The sequence below is a fragment of the Photinus pyralis genome, unplaced genomic scaffold (assembly GCF_008802855.1).
Source record: "Photinus pyralis isolate 1611_PpyrPB1 unplaced genomic scaffold, Ppyr1.3 Ppyr1.4_LG1, whole genome shotgun sequence".
Taxonomy (NCBI): domain Eukaryota; kingdom Metazoa; phylum Arthropoda; class Insecta; order Coleoptera; family Lampyridae; genus Photinus; species Photinus pyralis.
Genome location: NW_022170249.1, coordinates 4,029,901 through 4,049,652, shown reverse-complemented (window position 1 = coordinate 4,049,652; position 19,752 = coordinate 4,029,901). Strand labels below are relative to the sequence as shown.

Below are 19,752 nucleotides of genomic sequence, written 5' to 3'. Positions count from 1 at the left end.
CTTGGCATTGTGAATTAATTACTTTTGATACCAATGTTTGCCACGACATGTTCCTTTGTATTGTTGTAATGTGATTGTACTAAAATTTATGCTCCTACTATTTATTTGAACCGGGTGATTATGATTATTAATATTTGGCGGGGTGACTTGCTTCGAATATTTACTGTGCTATATTTGATATTGATATTTGATACCGATATTTAATATCTCGATTTGACGTAGCAGAGGCTGGCTAAAGTTCAGAACTGACATACGCAGAGATTACCGGGTCTTCATCAAATTATATACCGGGTCTTCATCAATTACTGAGACCCACGTGACCAAATTTAAATTTCCCGCTTTAAATATTTTTTCTTTATGTTGGTAGACACGGACAGTTGGTTAAAACAAAATACCCAAATTGCATATTTGTTTATTTCACCTCCTGTCAATCTTTGCTTGTGTTTACCGTTTTTTTCGAATTTCTTTAACATTATCTTAAATCAACAGCCAAAACAGTTCTTTTCAGAGCTCTTAACGCTACGAAGTTATTCTGATGTAAGTTAACAATTTTTTAAGGAGAATTGTCATTAAGTTATTTTGAATTTTTAGTGTATCGCTGTAGGAAGATGGTGTTCACACCAGAGCAAGATGCTTTTATTTTAATGGCACATTTCCGCAGTGGTAACCGAAATCCTGATGGAACTTGGAGTATTCACTGCAATCGTGCATTGAACAGTTTTCCGAAGAGAACCCTGATGTTAATATCGACTACGATGTATTTAAGAACCACAGGTCACGTCTAATAACACGATATGAAAACAAGCACTGCATTTGCAAAGGGAAGTCAACAGGCAGACCGCTAACGAAACGCTTAGATACCTCCAAGAATTTTATGGCGATCGAATTATAAGCACTGGTTTGTGGCCTCCAAGAAGTCCTGATCTCACACCATTGGACTACTTTTTGTTTGGACGAATTAAAAATAATATATTTAAAAATCGACTGCACACACTCAAAGAATTGGAAAGGGCGATACGACAAGAAATAAACGATGTGACGCAAGATGAACTCGAACGTGTATTTGAAAATATGAAGCGTAGAGTGAATTTGTGCCTGGAAGTGAACGGTGGCCACTTTGAGCACCTTTTGTAACAATAAATAGTACAATATATTTCGTGTTTCTCTAAAATACTTAATTCGGCCTTCAAATATTACTGGGCTTCAGTAGTAACTTTCCTAGGGGAAAAAAATCAGGATTACCACTCGCGCATTTTTAGTTGCCTAACCACCTGCAGTCACGTGGGTCTCAGTAATTAATGAAGACCCTATATTTTATGTACTGTTTTTTGTTGTGTCTTTGAAAAGAGCCATCTTGCCGATATTGCTAATCAATTCGTTTAATCGATCCCTGTCATGTAGTGACCGAATATTGGTTTTGTGTCAGTCTTTGTTATGCCAGTGCAAATATGTTGACTGTCAACGCCTACATGAATTGTGTATATTTTGTTTATAATTATGTATGCGTGCGAGTTTGCCGTTGGTTACTCTGTTATTTATGTTATGTCATGACTTGTCTTTTGATCGGTTATTGTCAGTACTCATGGTAGAGAGCCTGGAGTTCGGTAATTTATAACCCGGCATTTTAAGACTAGTGGGTTGGACTGGCCCTAGAGATGTGCGAATGAATGAGTTGGGGTCCCGCTTAGTCGTACATGAGGGCGCTGGCTAGGCCCGGCCTCACTTGCGCAGGGATTCGCTAAAAGCGTGTTTGAAGGAGCAAGTTAAGGGAATTTTATGGCGTTTTACGTAATGTTTGCGGGCTTTTGCAGCTCTGATCCGATTTTAACAATGTAAGACTTTAATAAATAATAATAATAATAATAATAATTTATTGTCCAAACAGACTATCTAGTCTAAATACAGGACAAACTTAAATATTGTTCAATAAAAGTCGCACAGAAATATAGAAAAATTAACAAAAATGTAACAAAAATAATAATGATAGATTTATAACTAAAGCGAAAGAAAATTGTTAACAGAGTTATACAATAAACAAAATAAAGTCATAAATCAAAATACAATATTGGTAAATAAGAGAAATTGTATTAGTGCAATGGCAAAAGCAAAAAAGAAAAAGACAAAAATTATTGGATCATACTTATAAGGAATTTTAAATTAGTGTTAAAAATATCAACAGTATCGCATACCGAGTTATAATTATGACACATTCGATAAATTGGGGAATTTTGTAAGAGATTTGTTCTGCAATAGGGTAATTTAAAAGTTAGGAAATGCCTGGAGGAAGAATGAGGCACAGAGAAATTTAAATAATTGTGTAATGTGACACAATCAATTTCATTCCATAATAATTTGTACAAGAACGTAATATATAAATAAAAGTTAAGAAATCGGCAATACATTTCTTATTAGGATCGAAAGAACAAAAAAACAAAAGTTCGATCGATAAGTCTTTATGCATATTTAAAAATGCATTCAAAGCTGACAACCGCTTAATATGTTAAAAAGTAGTAATCTAACATAATAAGCCCTTTAAGGACTCGCCCATTATGTAAATAAAAGATCGATAAAAGCGTGGGGTTAATTTAAATTTTCAATTATATTTAATAGAGTTAGAGCACACTCAACACGCAACCAATCATAAAAAAGCTCAACGCAATTTGCACGAACTTGCAAATTTGAGGGTAGGTAATGTAAATGCATATTGCACGATTAAAGAACAATCGCTTAGTGCGGTTTTTTTAACAGAGAGAGAGTGAATTTTATGTTGATTTTCAAAAGTTACATACAGAGCGTCTCGTCTCGTTAACGTCTGGTTTTAAAGTTGCTGTTTTTCTTTGTTACGTCACAGGCGTACTTGGGCAACCATTTCTGGGCTTGCCCTTTTAGGCGTTCATGACGAGTAGCTTCATTCACTAAAACTGATAAATTTAAAAGTGGAAAATCATTCAATTAGCTAATGTTGAATTCGGCAACATGTAGATAATTTCACTTGACTACACCGCAAGCAGAGGGAAAGACACCGATTGCCCCTCCTTAGGAATCATCTTACTTCGAGTGCTTAGTTTCCTTTTGTCGTCGTGTATATATCAAAACTGTATAGCAAAAGCGATCGTTTACATAGTAACAAGCATTGTATTATGTTCTCAACTTATTTTGTGCTCCGTGTCCCATTTGAAATAAGAATGAAAATGTCATAAGAATGCACAATCATCTGTTTCACTTTTTTTAATCAAGTTCAAAATTTAGCAATCCCGCGCCATTACAGTTACTCCACAATTTTTATCAACTTTTTGGGACTTATTGGTATTGAGAGTTTTAATATCAGATTGCTTCCGTGTCAAACGCTAGTATTGCTAGTTCACAATATCATTCGTATTTCGTATATTTTATGTGCAGCGCGATTCACTACCCCTTTTATTTGTTTGTTGTGTTATTGTCCGTTACAGATTTGCATTTTAATTCAGATTTAGATTATGGATTTTTTTTTAATTTTAACTAACAAATTGGAAGTGGAATCGAAGATGGGACAAGAGAGGGAAATGCTTTAAATAGAAGAGGAAGTGTTTTAACGGGCGCCGAGAATCTTTGCCGTTCGCCTTTGGTTCGCTGCCCCCGCCGCCGTGCTTTCGCTGTTGGGTGGGGCCTGGTCCGTTTGTGGAGCCATGCTACCGGCTCGCCCGAAGTCGACGGTTTGGATTCTTCTAGAGCCGTAGTAGATCTCGCTTTGGCGCCATCTAGTAGTTATATTGCGATTTAAAATGACGGAAAAGAGAAAAAATATTTTGTTACGTCTTTCCGCGCATTTTTTTAAACATTATCTTTTATTTAATTGTCCTGATAACACGACAAAAAAATTATCTATTTTGGTACAGTCGCTCTGAAGTTATGCGCGTACATACACTTCGGTGATCCATTTTTATTTATATAGATATGGGTGCCATATAAAAGGATTTCTTCAAATATCTATTCTATATCTATATTTCGTCGATTCATGGCGTGTTAACTAAAAAACAGGTAGTCGCTTTAGGCTTTAAAGATTTTATAAAAAAGAGAGTGCTTGGTTTTCGTTGGGGCCGTTTCATCATTCGCGCTCGACGAGAACATACGTAAAAATCGAGTGGAGAAAGGCATTCTTAGCCAAACCTTCGGGGGAACTATGCAGATCGAGCGCTGCATGTTTAGATCGGGTATTGAATTTTTAGCCCATCTGTCGAGGTAAACCTACGTAATGTAAACGCGGCGATTTTTATCGCGTAACATGAAATTCTTCGCCAAGCTTTCAAGTCGAATCATGTGAGTTGTGTACGCCATTTTTGACATCGCGTGAAAATTCGTGTTCAATCCAAAGTCGTATAACCGCTGTATATAAAAGAATCCTTAGCCGCACAACCGGATTGTGCCACGAAATTATTGTCGGGGGTGCTTTTTAAATTCGTGACGAGTTGCTATTACAAGTAAATTAAAAAAAGTGACTGGTTTATGCAAAAAGAGGAACTTAATTACGTAGCGGTTGATTTAATTTTCAACCGCGAAGTGTTGCCCCGTAAAGCGTAAATGAACAAATGTATTTCGTAGTATTATCGGATTAGCGCGCTCTTCTTTAAATGAATTGTAACCACGAAAGCGTTGAGGTGTAAGGTGCAAAACGTTTCATTGCGCTATATTTGCAGTTATATTTACGTTTAAAACCAGTTTATCAATCAAATTTGTGCACCTATTTTGTTTATACGGGGATATCAGATTTTGAATAAAGCGGCAACCGATAAAAAGGTTAAAGACAATTAATTCATGCTTTTATTGGGTGTTAAAACCTTAAGCTCTAAGGGTAATTTTGGACACATCTATACTGCGGAACACTGGGAACTATTGCAGTAAAAGACACACGGCCACAAAAAGACATGTAAACGAAAGAATTAAAACATTGCGCAAGGGTTACATTGTTCTTGGGTCGATATCTAGTTTGTAGGCGGTAGACGAGTGGTAAGCACACTCGGCTGAGGAGCGTAGTGCATACTACACGTCTACCTCACTGGAAACGTATGGCTCCAGTTATAGGGAGCTAAACTAAGCGCATCTTACACACTTTACCCCATATAACTTCGCTAACACGTAGGCTATTAGTCTTATGGTATCTATATCATTACTTGGATGTAAAAAGTGAGAAATTTGCCATATTACTGCTCAAATCACGATTTTTTGGCCAGCATGCCGCGATCTTCGATTTTTGTGCTCATTGTTTTTGTTCAATATCTGGTAGACTATTGAAATTTGAGTTAAAAACAATTTTTTTTTTAAAAAACCGAACGGAATGGCTCTGATATTTCTGATTTTTCTCCTAATTACAAAAAAAATGTTTCCTAACGAAAAACTTTGAAAATTGTAAAACAAAATATTAAACTAATAACCAGTTTTTGATCACTGAAATCCATGGATTAATTTTACTTCAGATTTGTGACTTGTATCCGAAAGAACATCCTGATGTTAATTTGTTTTTTCATGAAACTTTGCATTCGCGATTTAACCGTGTTGATATGCAATTGAACTTGCGTGCGCGCTAACACTTTAGCCGAATTTTATAATGCGTCACGAACTTCACTTCATTTTGCTATATTTCCATAGAAATGATTTCCGGGGCTTTTCCAAAATCCGATTACCCACAGCAACCCTTCTTGAATTTGGGCCCATTGACAGTTTTCATTTTGTCGTTAACTTATACTTTCTTCCGCGATTAAAAAATTTCGAGCGGAAGACTCGCTGCACGTCTATCTCTCCCCTGTCCTCAATCTTACCGTGCGAGCTTAAAACGAAATAAATTAAAAGTTCGCGACCTGTGTCCTTTTGCCAATCGCAAGCCCTCATACTTATCTATTTCTCATCGTTCGGCTATGCAAAAAGGAACCGATGAAGTTGCACGGTTCATTGATATCTCTGCTCAAAACCCACGCATTCTAAACAAGCCCGGTTATCGCCATTTAACCGACTCGCACCCACTGTTCATATAAAGCGGTACATATACAATACTACTCATTCGTACTATACCCAACTAAATCCAACTAAAATCTAAAAAAAAACTAAACCCGTAGCCGGCTCCCGTTACACCGTCTTCATTAATATAGAACCAACCAAGAATAAATCAAAATTGCAAATATTTTATGCAGAAATTATAAGTTTGTTTATTCAAATGAGCGAGTATAAAACGAAAATTCTGGCAGTGCAAAATAGACATGGAGAAAAGTAGAAAAATAATAGCTCATAACGAGAATTTTGTAAATGGAATTAATCATCAGACAAAGCTGCAACACTTTTTCCTATTATCCTAATCGTTATCTTCAATAATTACGTGTTAAATATATAAAATTATGATAAAATAACTCAAAATAGCAAATGATTATGAAATCTTTCGGCTTACAGTGTCCTACTGTTGGTCATTATTTACGATTTGGAACGATACCATGGATAGCACTATATTTATTATGTGTTGCAAACAAATTATGGGAGTGTCTTGACCGTCTATCCGTCCGTACATCGATTTTTGGCGGTTACTTGTAAAATATGCCTGCAAACACGAGTAACTACGGCTATTAATATGGTTGACCTAGAGGTCAAATGCCAAGGTCACAACTTAGAGAACTTAGAGAAAAATGTGGTACGGTGCAGTTGGCAACACATTACACTATAAAACAGAATGCGACACTCACCTGAAAGTAAACCACTATTCATCATTGACAATTTAATTGTGTTTGGAATGGACACTAAAGATGTGGCACTTAGATGTTTCTTCTTTTTCGGTTTATCCAAATCGGTGAGTCTAGGAGTCGACCTCGAGCGATGTTTTCGATGACTGCTAGTGGTCGAAGAATGCACTTTGGTTTTAAGTTCCGATAAACTTGACATTTTTAATCGTTAAATAATTAACACGTGGAATTTAATTGTTAATAAAAGTTTAGAATCATATTGATTAGGTGCGCTACTGCTACTACTACAATGCATTAAGAAAGTATAAAAATAGTTTATCAAATAGTTCTGTTTAGTGCGAGCAGTTATTAATTATTTTTTTTATAATTCGTTTTTGGGGCTGCTCTTCATCCTAAAAAAAAGAAAAAAAGAATTAGTTATCTAGACCCATTTCATTCGTATTATCGATATTGCCTACTTTTCAGATTTGTTATTTTCATTGTTTTGTTGCCTCGAATAGATTTTGTTTTGTTTTTTTTAAATTCACCACAGCATACTTGATTAAAATATAAAAACCGTTGATATAACTGGTATCTTATTTTCAATCTTATGCTATGATAGCTCGTTGAAAAGAGAATTAAAAAATCTATCAAATAATTTAAAAATTTTTTTTAACATCGTTTCTAAATGAAGCGTATCAAAGACAGTAACTTTTATATAAAACTTTTTTTTATATCTCTTATACTTTCGATGATAAGACATTCAAGGAAATGACCAATTTTAGTTTTTTTGAATTTACAGTGAACCTATTCGACATTTTGCATTTCCACAAGGAAATTTTCAATAAGCATCTAAAACTGCCAAACATTGTCCATTTAACCAATTCTCTGTCTTTAATAATAAGAAAGTTACCCATGCAATCTCACCCGATCTGGGACACACTGTATATGATCGTCTCTTTTTTAGTCATAGGTTTGTAAAAATGATACGTACTTTAAGGCTCCGCTAGAGTGAGCATATTTCGCACAAATACCGTAAAAAATGGAGTATTTTACGTTTGTGTCTTGTATTAGGCGAAATTTTTTGCCCGTAAAAATTTCGGTCAATTATTGCATTCGACTCTCAGTTTTACAGAACATTTTTCTGTCTACATTAATTTTGTATATTGTATTGACTGTTCATATCTGTTTACTGTAACAGCACATGAATAAATTTATTACTCTCGGGATGGTAAGCATATTTAACAGAGGTGGCCCCTAAACTAACCGTTTGGTGTCGTTTTGCGAAGACTCTTGAATTTTTTATGGTGCCCAAACTGTCACACGATAGTCCCATGCTTTTTCTTTCGATCGCTGTGCCAACCGTTCGAAAAACTTAAGTATTAGGGAAATTATTACTTTTTCTGTAAAGGTATGCAAAATTCGCAAAACGAAAATTGACCCGTATTAATGTGGCGAGATTAGGTCAACAAGTCCCTACACTTGATTCCAGAATTATCACATTGGAAGCATATGGACCTCATGGGTCAATTATGCATGACATAGAGGTGGAAAAAGCTCTCCACGTGTGCCATATTTAATTCATCAACGGCTTGCAACTTTCGAGCGAATGCAAAGGTATTAAAAATGCGAATCCCCTTTTGAGCTTTTGTGAAATGTAATACGGAACTTCAAGTGTGTATAAAGCTCTTTGAAGCTTTCACATTTATCTAAGATCGCCTGTAATGTAAATGCGGCGTATTTGCATCAGAGAAGATTCGCCCGTGTGAACTCATTTTAGAAGCATTCGCCATTCGTATCCTGTTCGCGTGTAATCTATCAATTTGCTTTAGGGTTGAAATTCGGCTGAAATTGAACATCATGGGCCATTATGGATAACGTTTGCATATTTACAATCAACTGCTTCATACCCTATCGTCAAATTACATCTGTATTATATCACGTATATGAATCTCATCATTCGTACCTTGTGAGAGTAAACTGTTGTGCCATGCCGTCTTTTTCCTCGATTATATAAAAAATATTACACCGGCTTCTAAACCAACAACGAAAACCTCACGTGGTACGTTGACAAACGCATTTATTCAAACAAAACCGATGGGCAATGCAGCACGTGGCTCATCGGACCGGCATACTATCTGAGCCATATACAGGTCTGTTCAGTCATTCAATTTCATTTGAAAGCGACTTTGCTATTGAACTAAGGAATTTAAAGAATGAAATCGCGGTATTAATAACCATGTTTTTAGGGTGATATTTTTAACAATTTTAGAAGGGATTAAAGTTATCAAAGGATCTACAAAGATTATTCCAGGCTGTAGGTATAAGTTAATTCAAACTTATGCATGTGGACCAATATAATCTAGTTATCTAGTTGAGAAAAGTAGTTTATTGAATTAAATTAAATGTAAATGATGTATATTTGCCGAATCGTACTATATCGAGTATTCCAGAATTCTCGAAGACGAAGACGGATGTGACGCAATCTTTCCGGGAAATATGTTTTATTTGTTCGAGAACATTTTAGAATGCTCGGGAGCGTTCGGAAGCGTGCGAGATCTTTCGAGAAAGAGGGGACATTTGCTATATAAGCGAATCGAGTTGCGTTTCAGTCAGTTCGAATTTCAACGCCGAAGTAATAAATAGTTCGCGCTGTTATAAATTGTGTATATGTGGGCGATAAATAATACTTTTCTGTTATAAATGAATTCATTTCAAGACTGTTATAAATGTATTGTTAATGCATTGTAAATAAATAACTCGTGTAGTACTCATTTGCGTTACAGAACAAAAGATTGCTTACTTTTAAGGAGTTGCGTCTGCACTAACCTTCTGTTAAGGGCCGTATGCGGCTACAAAACTCCACCCTTTCCTCAGTGAACCTCATTTTTTTTCCAAAATTATCTCCTCCGTTGTGTGTCCACGTTTTAATGAAATAATGCGCAATTTTGTGTAGTTATTGCTGCACCGATTTGAATCAGCGACTATAAAAACAATAGCAATTTGCATACCTATTACAGTTTCAAGTTGTAAATTTCTCTAGCGAGGGCATTGATAAATGAAAGGAGGAAGTAACAATGGCTTTAGGTGACTCCCCCTGAGAAATGACTGAACCTTCGTCGCATTATTTTCGCATAGACAATTCCATTATTCTCTAGAACGAAAATGAAAATTTCTAATATCAAGAGACAACCTGGCTGTCATATTGATTCGATTGCTTCTTTTAATTACAGTTTTCTTTTCTTACGAGAATGTGCACAAGAAAAATGAGCCATTCTGTCTAGCGTCACAAGCTACATCGTTATTTATCGTAACGTCCGAAACAGGAAAAGCGACTTTTTAGATTAAAACGGGGTGTGATTAATTGAATTCGGCTATACGCGCAACTAATGACCAAAATTTCATATTATTCATTTTAAATAATCGGAGGCATCGGAGCCAGAGCTTATTCAAAGATTAAATCTACATCAAATTAGAGTATAGAATGTCATGCAGCTGGAAGTATGAGCGAGAATATTCAACGTTTATTCTTTGGAGCAGTTATTGTGAGAAGTTGCTAATGGTGAGAGAACAAAAAGCATTGTAGAAGTTTCAAAATTTCTACGTGATCATGATTTTATTGAGAATGAAAGAATGTGCCTAGATATTTATATTCGTTTTCGCGTTTTTCTTGTTTAAGTAGTGGCCGTTGGTAACACTTGTATGTCAATAAAAAAATATCAAAAAACTATTATTACTATTGAAGTATTTACTGACTCAAAATCTAGGGCCGAAGAAAAATAAGGTGGTTGCCCGGTAAAACCCTCACAAAAATGTAAAATGTTGAGGTGTCACCCCACCATTCCTACTGAACTGACTATATTCTAAAAAAATGTATTTGCTTTACTTTTCAGTAACTTTTTAAAATGTTTCTTTTTACAAATAACAGCTCGGTTTGCTCAAATTAACAAGAGGTTCAAAATTTACGGGATTCATAAACACACGTGACAACATTTTTAAAGAACGATTACACATACCTTAAATCAAAAATGAAACCATAACTTTCCCACACTACTTGAATTAAATTTAGCTAAAACAAATTTAATATTCATTCAACATTACAGGCGAAAATTGGAAAAACAAAATCACTTTCTTTCTAAACACTTGTGTGATCATGATATGCGATCTTCTTATTGTTGAATTTAGATGGTAATTTTTTAATTATTGGTTATGATCACAATCTTGAATGCACTTATATTTGTTTACACGTTTATTGAAATGTGTATTGAGCGACACATCTTCTAGGTAGTTTTCCACAACGTCATTCAAATTTTCATTGTAGGTACATGAAATATCGCACCTCATTGTCCATTAACTAAACATCCCTCGTTGACATAATTTTGATTCGTCCGTCCAGATGATTTTTTGTAAAAAATTCCGATCGTGATATAGCCAGCCCGTGTGGCGCAATTCAGTTAAAGCTGAACTGTGGTGCTATGGGTCCCTGGTTCGAATCCGGGTTCGGGCATGGATATTTGTAAATGTATAGTGGGTTGGGTTGGTAGAGCAGCCTTGGCTGAAACCCCGCCCACTCAAAAATAAAGGCAAAATAAAATAAAAATAAAATAAAAAATAAACCCTCATCAAAAATTCCTCGCCAAAGGAGATCCTGCGTGTATAACTCCAGGATGTAGCCTTTCTAGTTTTTATAGGGCTGCAACTTATGACGACAAAAATTTCTTTGTATCGACGAATAGGAAATTCCCAAATCAGCAGATGCCGTTTCCATGACATGGACATGTTTCAAAATATTCCAGAGTGTTAATTCCTACTTCTTCTCCTGTTTGCGCTTAGTTCTCACAACAGGGCAAATTCTTTTTTAATCTAAAAAATTTTTCTTTCGTCATTCTTGGGAGATGTGTATATTTGAAATTGAACGCTCGGCATTTTCTGTCTACTATTCTGCTATTCTCACCATAAGTAATGAACAATTAAACAAATGAAAAAAATAAGATTTCTTTCAAAAAATGCCAATAACTCAAAAACTACCGGATATAATATACCTAACATTCAAATCTACATTTATTTCTGGTAAATTTAAACAATGGCCCTGTCACATCAGGACTGATCACGTGTCTAATACATATACCTAATTTTTCCAACAAAATACTGATTGGCTGACATTATTTTCGGCCCGATATACTTGTTCAAAATAATTATAAATTTTTGCGAGAAAATATTTGGCCAATTAATTTCTCATGTAGTTGGGAAGGTATTAAGTATCTCAAAAAGTACTACTTCAAAGGAAGCTGTTAAGTATCTCAAGTTTCGACCTTGTTTTTATGGTTAATAATGAAATTTGTCATCCCAAAAAAGCTTATTACCGACTCCTTGACTAGTAGAATCAGAATGTATCCTCATATTTGCATGATTTTCAGCAATACAAGAGTTACGTGTCTAATAAATATACCTAATTTTTCCAACAAAATACTGATTCGCTGACATTATTTTCGGCCCGATATACTTGTTCAAAATAATTATAAATTTTTACGAGAAGATATTTGGGCAATTAATTTCTCATGTAGTTGGGAAGGTATTAAGTATCTCAAAAAGTACTATTTCAAAGGAAGCTGTTAAGTATCTCAAGTTTCGACCTTGTTTTTATGGTTAATAATAAAATTTGTGATCCCAAAAAAGTTTATTACCGACTCCTTGACAAGTAGAATCAGAATGTATCCTCATATTTGCATGATTTTCAGCAATACGAGAGTTATGTGTCTAATAAATATACCTAATTTTGGAATTATGGCGCCATCTTGCGGGGTATGTGTTTTAAAGGCACCTCTTAATGCATTGAACTATATACTCGTAACTGGAAGGAAAAGAAGCATAGTATTAGTGAAGCCAGACGAGTGATGGTATCTTTATCTCTCTCAGCCTAGTAACATTAAATTCATTGACATAATTTTTCTATTTCACTTAAATCGCGATGAGAGTGACTGAAATACCACCACCTCATTCAGTCGCACGGCTTCAATGGTACGCATGTGCCGCCTAAACCGGTTTCCCTTCCAGTACCGTTAAGTTTATAGTTCAATGGTTTAATGTAAGAAACTTGACGCAGTTGACATAGATACGTTGAACAAATCTTATCATATCCGTAAAAGGGTTACACTTTATTAACTGATAGGACTACATAAACCCCATTAATCTATTGAGTGGTAGGGCTCAGTTATCCCATTGACGTCACGAACACATACGCATAGGAATACATGGATTTCTTGTCTAAAAAAGTTTAGAAATTTGGAAATCTTGTCGCGCCACCGACAAGATATCCAAATCATAGTTTCCAAATTGGTTGGATATTTTGTCGCTTTATTTGGATTTGCATAATTTGGATAAAAATTGATGAAACAAATCCAAAACATTTGAAAAATTTGTCTCTAAAAAGTTGGAGTTTGGATTTCTTGTCGGTCCCCCTAACTACTTGTATAACTAAGAGGAACTCCGACACAACGCAAATAAACGAAAACCACAAAGAATATCGTTAATTTGAGGAAGTGAGCAAGTTTCGTTCCGTTTTCATGTATTCGTCGCACATTCTTGTATTAGCCATGAATAGTGTTATACTAGATACCACAAATATAATAAATTTCTCACGAGGTACTTGACAATGGCAAAGAAAAACTAACTAAATCAAAATGTAAGAGAAAATTTATTGTATACTAGAGAGGTTAAAAATTCAAGATGAAACCATCAACATTAAGCCCTAAGGTAGATAAAGTATAAAAACACTTGATCGCTTTCGATGTTCTCGAACTTATCAATTTTAGCACTGAAACGCGTTCGAATGTTTGCTTTTTTATTGTGCTCTGCATACGTAATTGTGCGAACCCACAAGCATTAAAGTGCTTTGGGTGCTTTAATCATTTTTCGACTTCTTCTCGAGAAAGCAGGATAACTGCACAAAGCAAAATTGGTACCATTTAGTATGTAAATAAGCATCTCGGATACGCTTAATCCAGAAAATTAATGAACTGAAAACTATCAAATTACATTGGGGCATTTAATTAATCAGTAAAGTAGCTTTTCCGCGTCGTTAAAAACTCCTAGTGTAATTATTTTCGAAATATCAATGTTGCCGTAACGAAGGTGCCTATCAATCTCCATTGTAGACAGGAATTGAAGTGAAAACGTTATTTAGGTATGGCACGCGTAATTTTTCTGGTTCAATGAGTTTCAGTCTAAATATACATTGCCGCGTACAGCAGCGCATTTCCAAATTGGGGGTTTGTATTTATTGTTTAAATTAAATTTAATTGAATTGGGGAACAATGTGGACCTACCTAAAGTGGTTGACATGATAATTATACCTAATTGTTTTCGTTGTGAGTTCGTCGGGCTCGAGTATTCATCTTAGTATTGAAACTCTCAATTAGATTGAATAAACATTCGCGAAGCGAAACCCTGGAAAATTTCAAATTATGCTAAATACAGCTTTGAAAGTTAAAACGAAGCACTTGTTGTATTTTTTTGTGTGCCTTTGGCAAACACCAACCGAGCGCTCTTATTTATGCAGCTTTTGAGACAACTAGTAACGGAAAATTAGAAATATAGTTTTGTGTCATAGCATTGAATAATAAATCTTATTATTCAATGGTCATAGTATGCAATTAGGGACGGTGACAATTTCCATAGAAAACAACAGCGTCACAATATAGCTGCAAGATTCGTGCAAAATTCTTCTTAATAGAGCAGATGACTGAACCTTGCCTCTTCATACTTTCTTTCAATTATTTCTTCGGCTGAAACCTTGCTACCGATGCTCCACGACGAGACGTAACGGAAGCCCGCTAAGTCGATTAAATTGTTCGAATTTTAGGTACCTACGTATAAAATTGCATAATATCTACCGCTTCATACAAATAGTAGTCGCGAATCAGTTTATTAACTTGCGCGTTTAAAACGCGTGGGTTTTTGAGCAGAAATAGCAGTGAACCGTCCAGTTGCGTTGATTTCCTCTTCTCATCTCATGAGCAATCTAACTCAAAATAGACTAGAGCTTGCACATCTACACTATAGCAGAACGCTTTTAGTAAAAAGTGGAAGTTTGCTGAGATCTCAGCCGGACAGCCAACCAGCCAGCCATAACGAATATAATAGCGTATTTTTGAACAAAAACACGCTAAAAACGAAAACGATTGCTATAAAATTGAAAAAGAAAACTATCGTGCACGAGGAAGAATAAAAGAAGAAAATGGAAACGCTAACACAGCCTAAGCCCATGAATATGAGTGGAGATCTGGAAAGAAATTTGAGAAATCTTGATTACCTATATATGATCTAAGGTTAGATGACTATTTCATTCCCAAGTCCAACACAAGTGTCGAACGCCACAAGTGATTTGTGCCACTATTTTTCGACGAATTTATGATCGTGCGTACCTTATATATTCAGTGGTGGCCTTTTCGAACAAAACCAATAATAAGAAGCTATTATGCAACAATGGAACTTCGTTGGGCAGCAAAAACAAATGGACGGCTGATATAATTTTCAACCGTAAACAGTGCGAATAAGTCGCTTTTTTAATACGTAGTGAATAGTTGCGGGTCATTGCTCGATCGGATTAAGGTGCTCGTATTCAAATAAATCGTTACCATGAAAGCGTTGGGACCAAAGTGCAAAACACTGCATTGCGGTATTATTTTTTGGAGTAGCTAGTACGTTGAAATATCAGTTTATTTATCAAAGTGATGGCACCTAACTCGTTTATACGAGGTGCTAATAAAATTACAAATAAAACGGTAAGCGGTAAAAAGGTTAAAGACAATTAATTCGAGCTGTTGCTAGCATTTCCATACTGCGGAACATTGGTTTGAATTTTTAAATAGAACACCCTACATATTTTTACATTTTTGGATTTCTGAGACAATTCTGAATCAGAATGTGACCTTTTCAAAAGTTTTTACACCTATTTGATTTTTTAAAGTCAATTTAATATTGCATCTAGGTGGCCATCGGACCCAAAAATCCTTTTTTCGGAAAGTGTTTGTCAAAAAAGGGTTGCCATTTGAAAATACTAGTTAGACACAAACATGTAATTATGCCAAATTGTTTTATTTCTGTCTCCCACTAAAACTTTGCGATTGTAATTTTCTGAGATCACCTAAGGTCCATAGATTAGTCTGGGTCCGACCATGGCCACCTAGATCCAATATTAAAAATGACTCTAACAAAATCAAGTAGGCGTAAAAACTTTTAAAAGGTCACATTCTGGTTCAGAATTGTCTCAGAAATCCGAAAATGTAAAAATATACAGGGTGTTTCATTTGAAATTTCAAAACTTGGGCCATTTCCGGTGAAACCTAACCTAATACTCTAGAAATGATGACTTGTCTAATAGATTCGTTGACACCCTGTAGTAATAGGTGTATTTTCCAAATCGCGCGAAAAACATTTAAACCAAATTACAAATACTACCAATGGCGCCTCCTACAGAAGATAAATCACAAATTCGCGCCGTTTTATAAAATGAAAATTGCTAATATTTAAATCAAATTTAGCGCACAAAGTAGGGTACATCACATTTCTTTCCTTGTTTCGTAATAATATGAAAAAGTAAAACGTGAATGCATATATCAATTACTAATCGCTGGCCCTCAATTAACGTCTAATTAATTAGTTGTAACGTTATGACGTTTATCGTAAAATGTCGTTTGGGTTTTAACTATACCTATACTTGAAATTTCGTTTTGCTATCAACAATTCGAAAACGATTCGTCTTCGTACCCTTGGTGCGGATAAAAATTTGAAATTTATTTAATTGCGCTTATTCAAATCGAATTGTATTGAAATTCCTATTGAGGATAATTTAAAAAAAAAGGTCATAGAACCGTAAGTTTTTCAATTTTTTTATTTCAAATTTGTAATATTTCACAACATCCGTACCGGATTTGGGCCCCTGAAACAGAAAAAGGGAGAATTAGTTTCTAGAAAAAAAAAGAACCAGCTTCCGTATTTCAAAAATTCAAAAGTAGTTTGCATCAAATAGAAAAAACAACTTACCAGCTTCAGCAGATTTCTTCAGGAGTATTCGTCGATAGCAAAATCATTATCTACCTGTCAAAATTTAATTGAATCTACAGATGACATCAAGAAAAAGAAATCAAACACAAGGTCAGCTACAATTTCACCATTCAATCATCATTTATTTCATTTAAAATCTTCCATACATATTGTTCATATTGATACATAATTTAGTTGAGAAGTACCTACCTGTTTTTTTGTCAATAGTCAAATGTAAAATACTTATAATTATTCAACGACGTCATTCATATTTTGTTTCGATAGCGCTATCCCTTCTTTATTTAATTTTTATTCGCCGTTTAATTTTTTAATTGTTGTGTTCCTTTCATTAAGAAAAAAAACCTAATTTGTAAAGGGTACTTGATACTTTGTTTGTATTAAATATAAAAAAATTTCATTTTGTTTTTATTGATCGCTATTGGCGTGATATAGTTACTTTCCTTAGAAAGTTTTATTGATTTAAAAACTTAATTTGTCATTTAAGTGGATTAATTTTAAACGTCGTCTAAAATAAGATTTGTGTTTTGTGTTACAATAAGTCACTTTATAGTGACTAACCTAATATTTGTGTTACCAATTGTGTCAACTAGCGACTATTATTGCACATAAATAACCCCTAAATAAACATACTTGTTTAATCAAGTAAATAAACTTGACCATGAAATGCTGGTGCCTGTATCAATCATGCAATTACTTGGGGAACGTTTTTATTGATATAATACTTCGCTATTCAATTGGTGTAATGTGTCGTAAAAGCACAACTAATCGATATCTGAACTATCAAATGGATAGGGGAAATCATCACACAATATCAACTGAAACTTGAAAGAAGGGAAGTTCACGCTTAGATGTAGTGGTAATAAATTCTCTCAATCGCTTCTAGCGTAAAGTTTAATGTAAATACACTCACATAGCTTTTTAGCGCATTTCCACAAAAAGAAGCGCTATTGTGGCCACTTTGTCCGTCTGTCCGTCCGTCCGCTCGTTCGTGGAGACGCTAGTAGTTCTTTATCTTAAGAGCTATTGTTCTACTTTTTTCGCTATTTGGTTCGTTATGGTGTCGAGGCTTGCACCAAGGAAGGAATTTTTTCTGCGTTTATTACTAAAAAAGTTATTATAAAAAAAAACCAACAAACCGTTTTTTACATGTTCCATAATTTTACACTTTTGCCGTTTATTAACGCTCCTAGAGATCGTTTATAATTTTGTATTGCTGTCTGTCGTCTGTCTGTTGGTCTGTCCGTCTGTTCTTTTGTCTGTCTGTCCCTCTATCTGTCCGTGTGAACGATATAACTTTGTTTAGAAATGTCCGATCGCTTTGACATCTCCCTTAGTTATGAACTGAATTGCATGAAATTCAATATGGGCATAGCTTTAGCCATATAATACGCAATGCCAAAAGTTGAGTCGAATCCGAAACCGAATTACAAACTTTTTTATTTATAAAAGTATTTCAAGATCGATATGTAAATGAAATTCTTCTTATAAACTGAAATTGAAGTAGCACGTCAAAAATGGATTGCACCTATCCAACGCTATCTTTCATATTTGTGGCCGGATTTTTAGGATTTTATCAGAAGTTGTATCTTACAAATGGGAAATGAATGCAAGTGGAAATGCGCTTTTTGTAAATCGTTTACGATTACTTTTTAACTTGTTACCAGTAATAGTGTATTTTGGGACATATATATTTAATCAGTTGGTTCCCTCGCGCTTTTTATTGCAATAAAAATGGCACAACGTAATTTGAATGTTATGGTAATGAGTTTTATTTTTATTGTTATAATATAAGAATGCATGCTATAAAAATGCATCCAATTCCCCACTGGATTCTTGAGAACAGTGGCAATGTATAAAATAACAAGTTAAAAAGTAATCGTAAACGTATTTCCTATTTTTAAATTATACTGCAGGTATAATAAAAAATATTATAAGATACACGTGTATAATTGGTATTTAAAGCACTTGCAACGTTAAAGGCACTCCGCTTCGCGTCGTGCCATTAAACTCGTTGCGCGTGACACTTGTATCTTAATATACTATTTTCGAACAACCTTTTATATTCATACCGTCAATTCTACTTAAAGTGTGATTTACACACTGTGATAAAATGAGAAATGTTCCTTAAGGCGCGTATTCACCAAAAAATTCGGCGCGAACAGCTCGCGACCCGTTCGCAAGCAGTTCGTAAAACAGGCATCGACGTGTTTGCGAGCAGCTTACGAACACGTCGTGACGGGCTTTGGTTAGTTCGCCAGAAGTTACACGTAATGTCCACACTGAAAACAATTTTAACTAAAGCGCATGTTCTCCAACGGTTCGTGAAAAGTTCCGATTTATCTACAAGTTTGTGCATTGTCATTTGTCAATTAGTCACCACCAGTGTTGAACGCGTCGTTATTAATACTTTGACAGTTATGGAGTGGAGTGAGGAAAAAGTGATCGAGCTTATTGAAAAATATCGGGAGAAGCCCGTTCTGTGGAATGTTAAATCAAGTGTGTACCGCAATAAAATAAAGAAAAATGATGCTTGGGTTGCGTTAGCAGCTGAAATTAATGTGCCGCGTGACGAAACAGAACGAACAAGTTAAAAAGTAATCGTAAACGATTTACATAAAGCGCATTTCCACTTGCATTCATTTCCCATTTGTAAGATGCAACTTCTGTTAAAATCGTAAAATCCGGCCACAAATATGAAAGATAGCGTTGCACATGGGCAATCCATTGTTGACGTGCTACTTCAATTTCAGTTTATGAGAAGAATTTCATTTCAATGCTTTTCTAAATAAGAAAGTTGGAACTGCGCATGCGCAAACCTAAATTTTAAAACTAATGTTAGATTTTCCTTTGTTCCAAGCGCCTAAGTATCACATTTCACTTAAATAGTTCCATAGATAAAAAAGTTGGCACTGCGCATGCGCAAAACCAAATTTTGAAATTGGCGTTTGATTTTCCTTTATCCCAAGTGCCTATGTATCAAATTCCGTTTAAATTCTTCCATAAATAAAAA

General features: G+C 35.0%; 1 long non-coding RNA gene across 1 annotated transcript; it reads left to right on the top strand.

Moving 5' to 3' along the window:
- Nucleotides 1-292: 292 nt before the first annotated feature.
- LOC116178711 lies at nt 293-1,185 on the top strand. The gene is made up of 2 exons (XR_004146892.1): nt 293-537; nt 592-1,185. It is a non-coding gene; the product is annotated as an uncharacterized LOC116178711 (long non-coding RNA).
- The last annotated feature ends 18,567 nt before the right edge of the window (nt 1,186-19,752 follow it).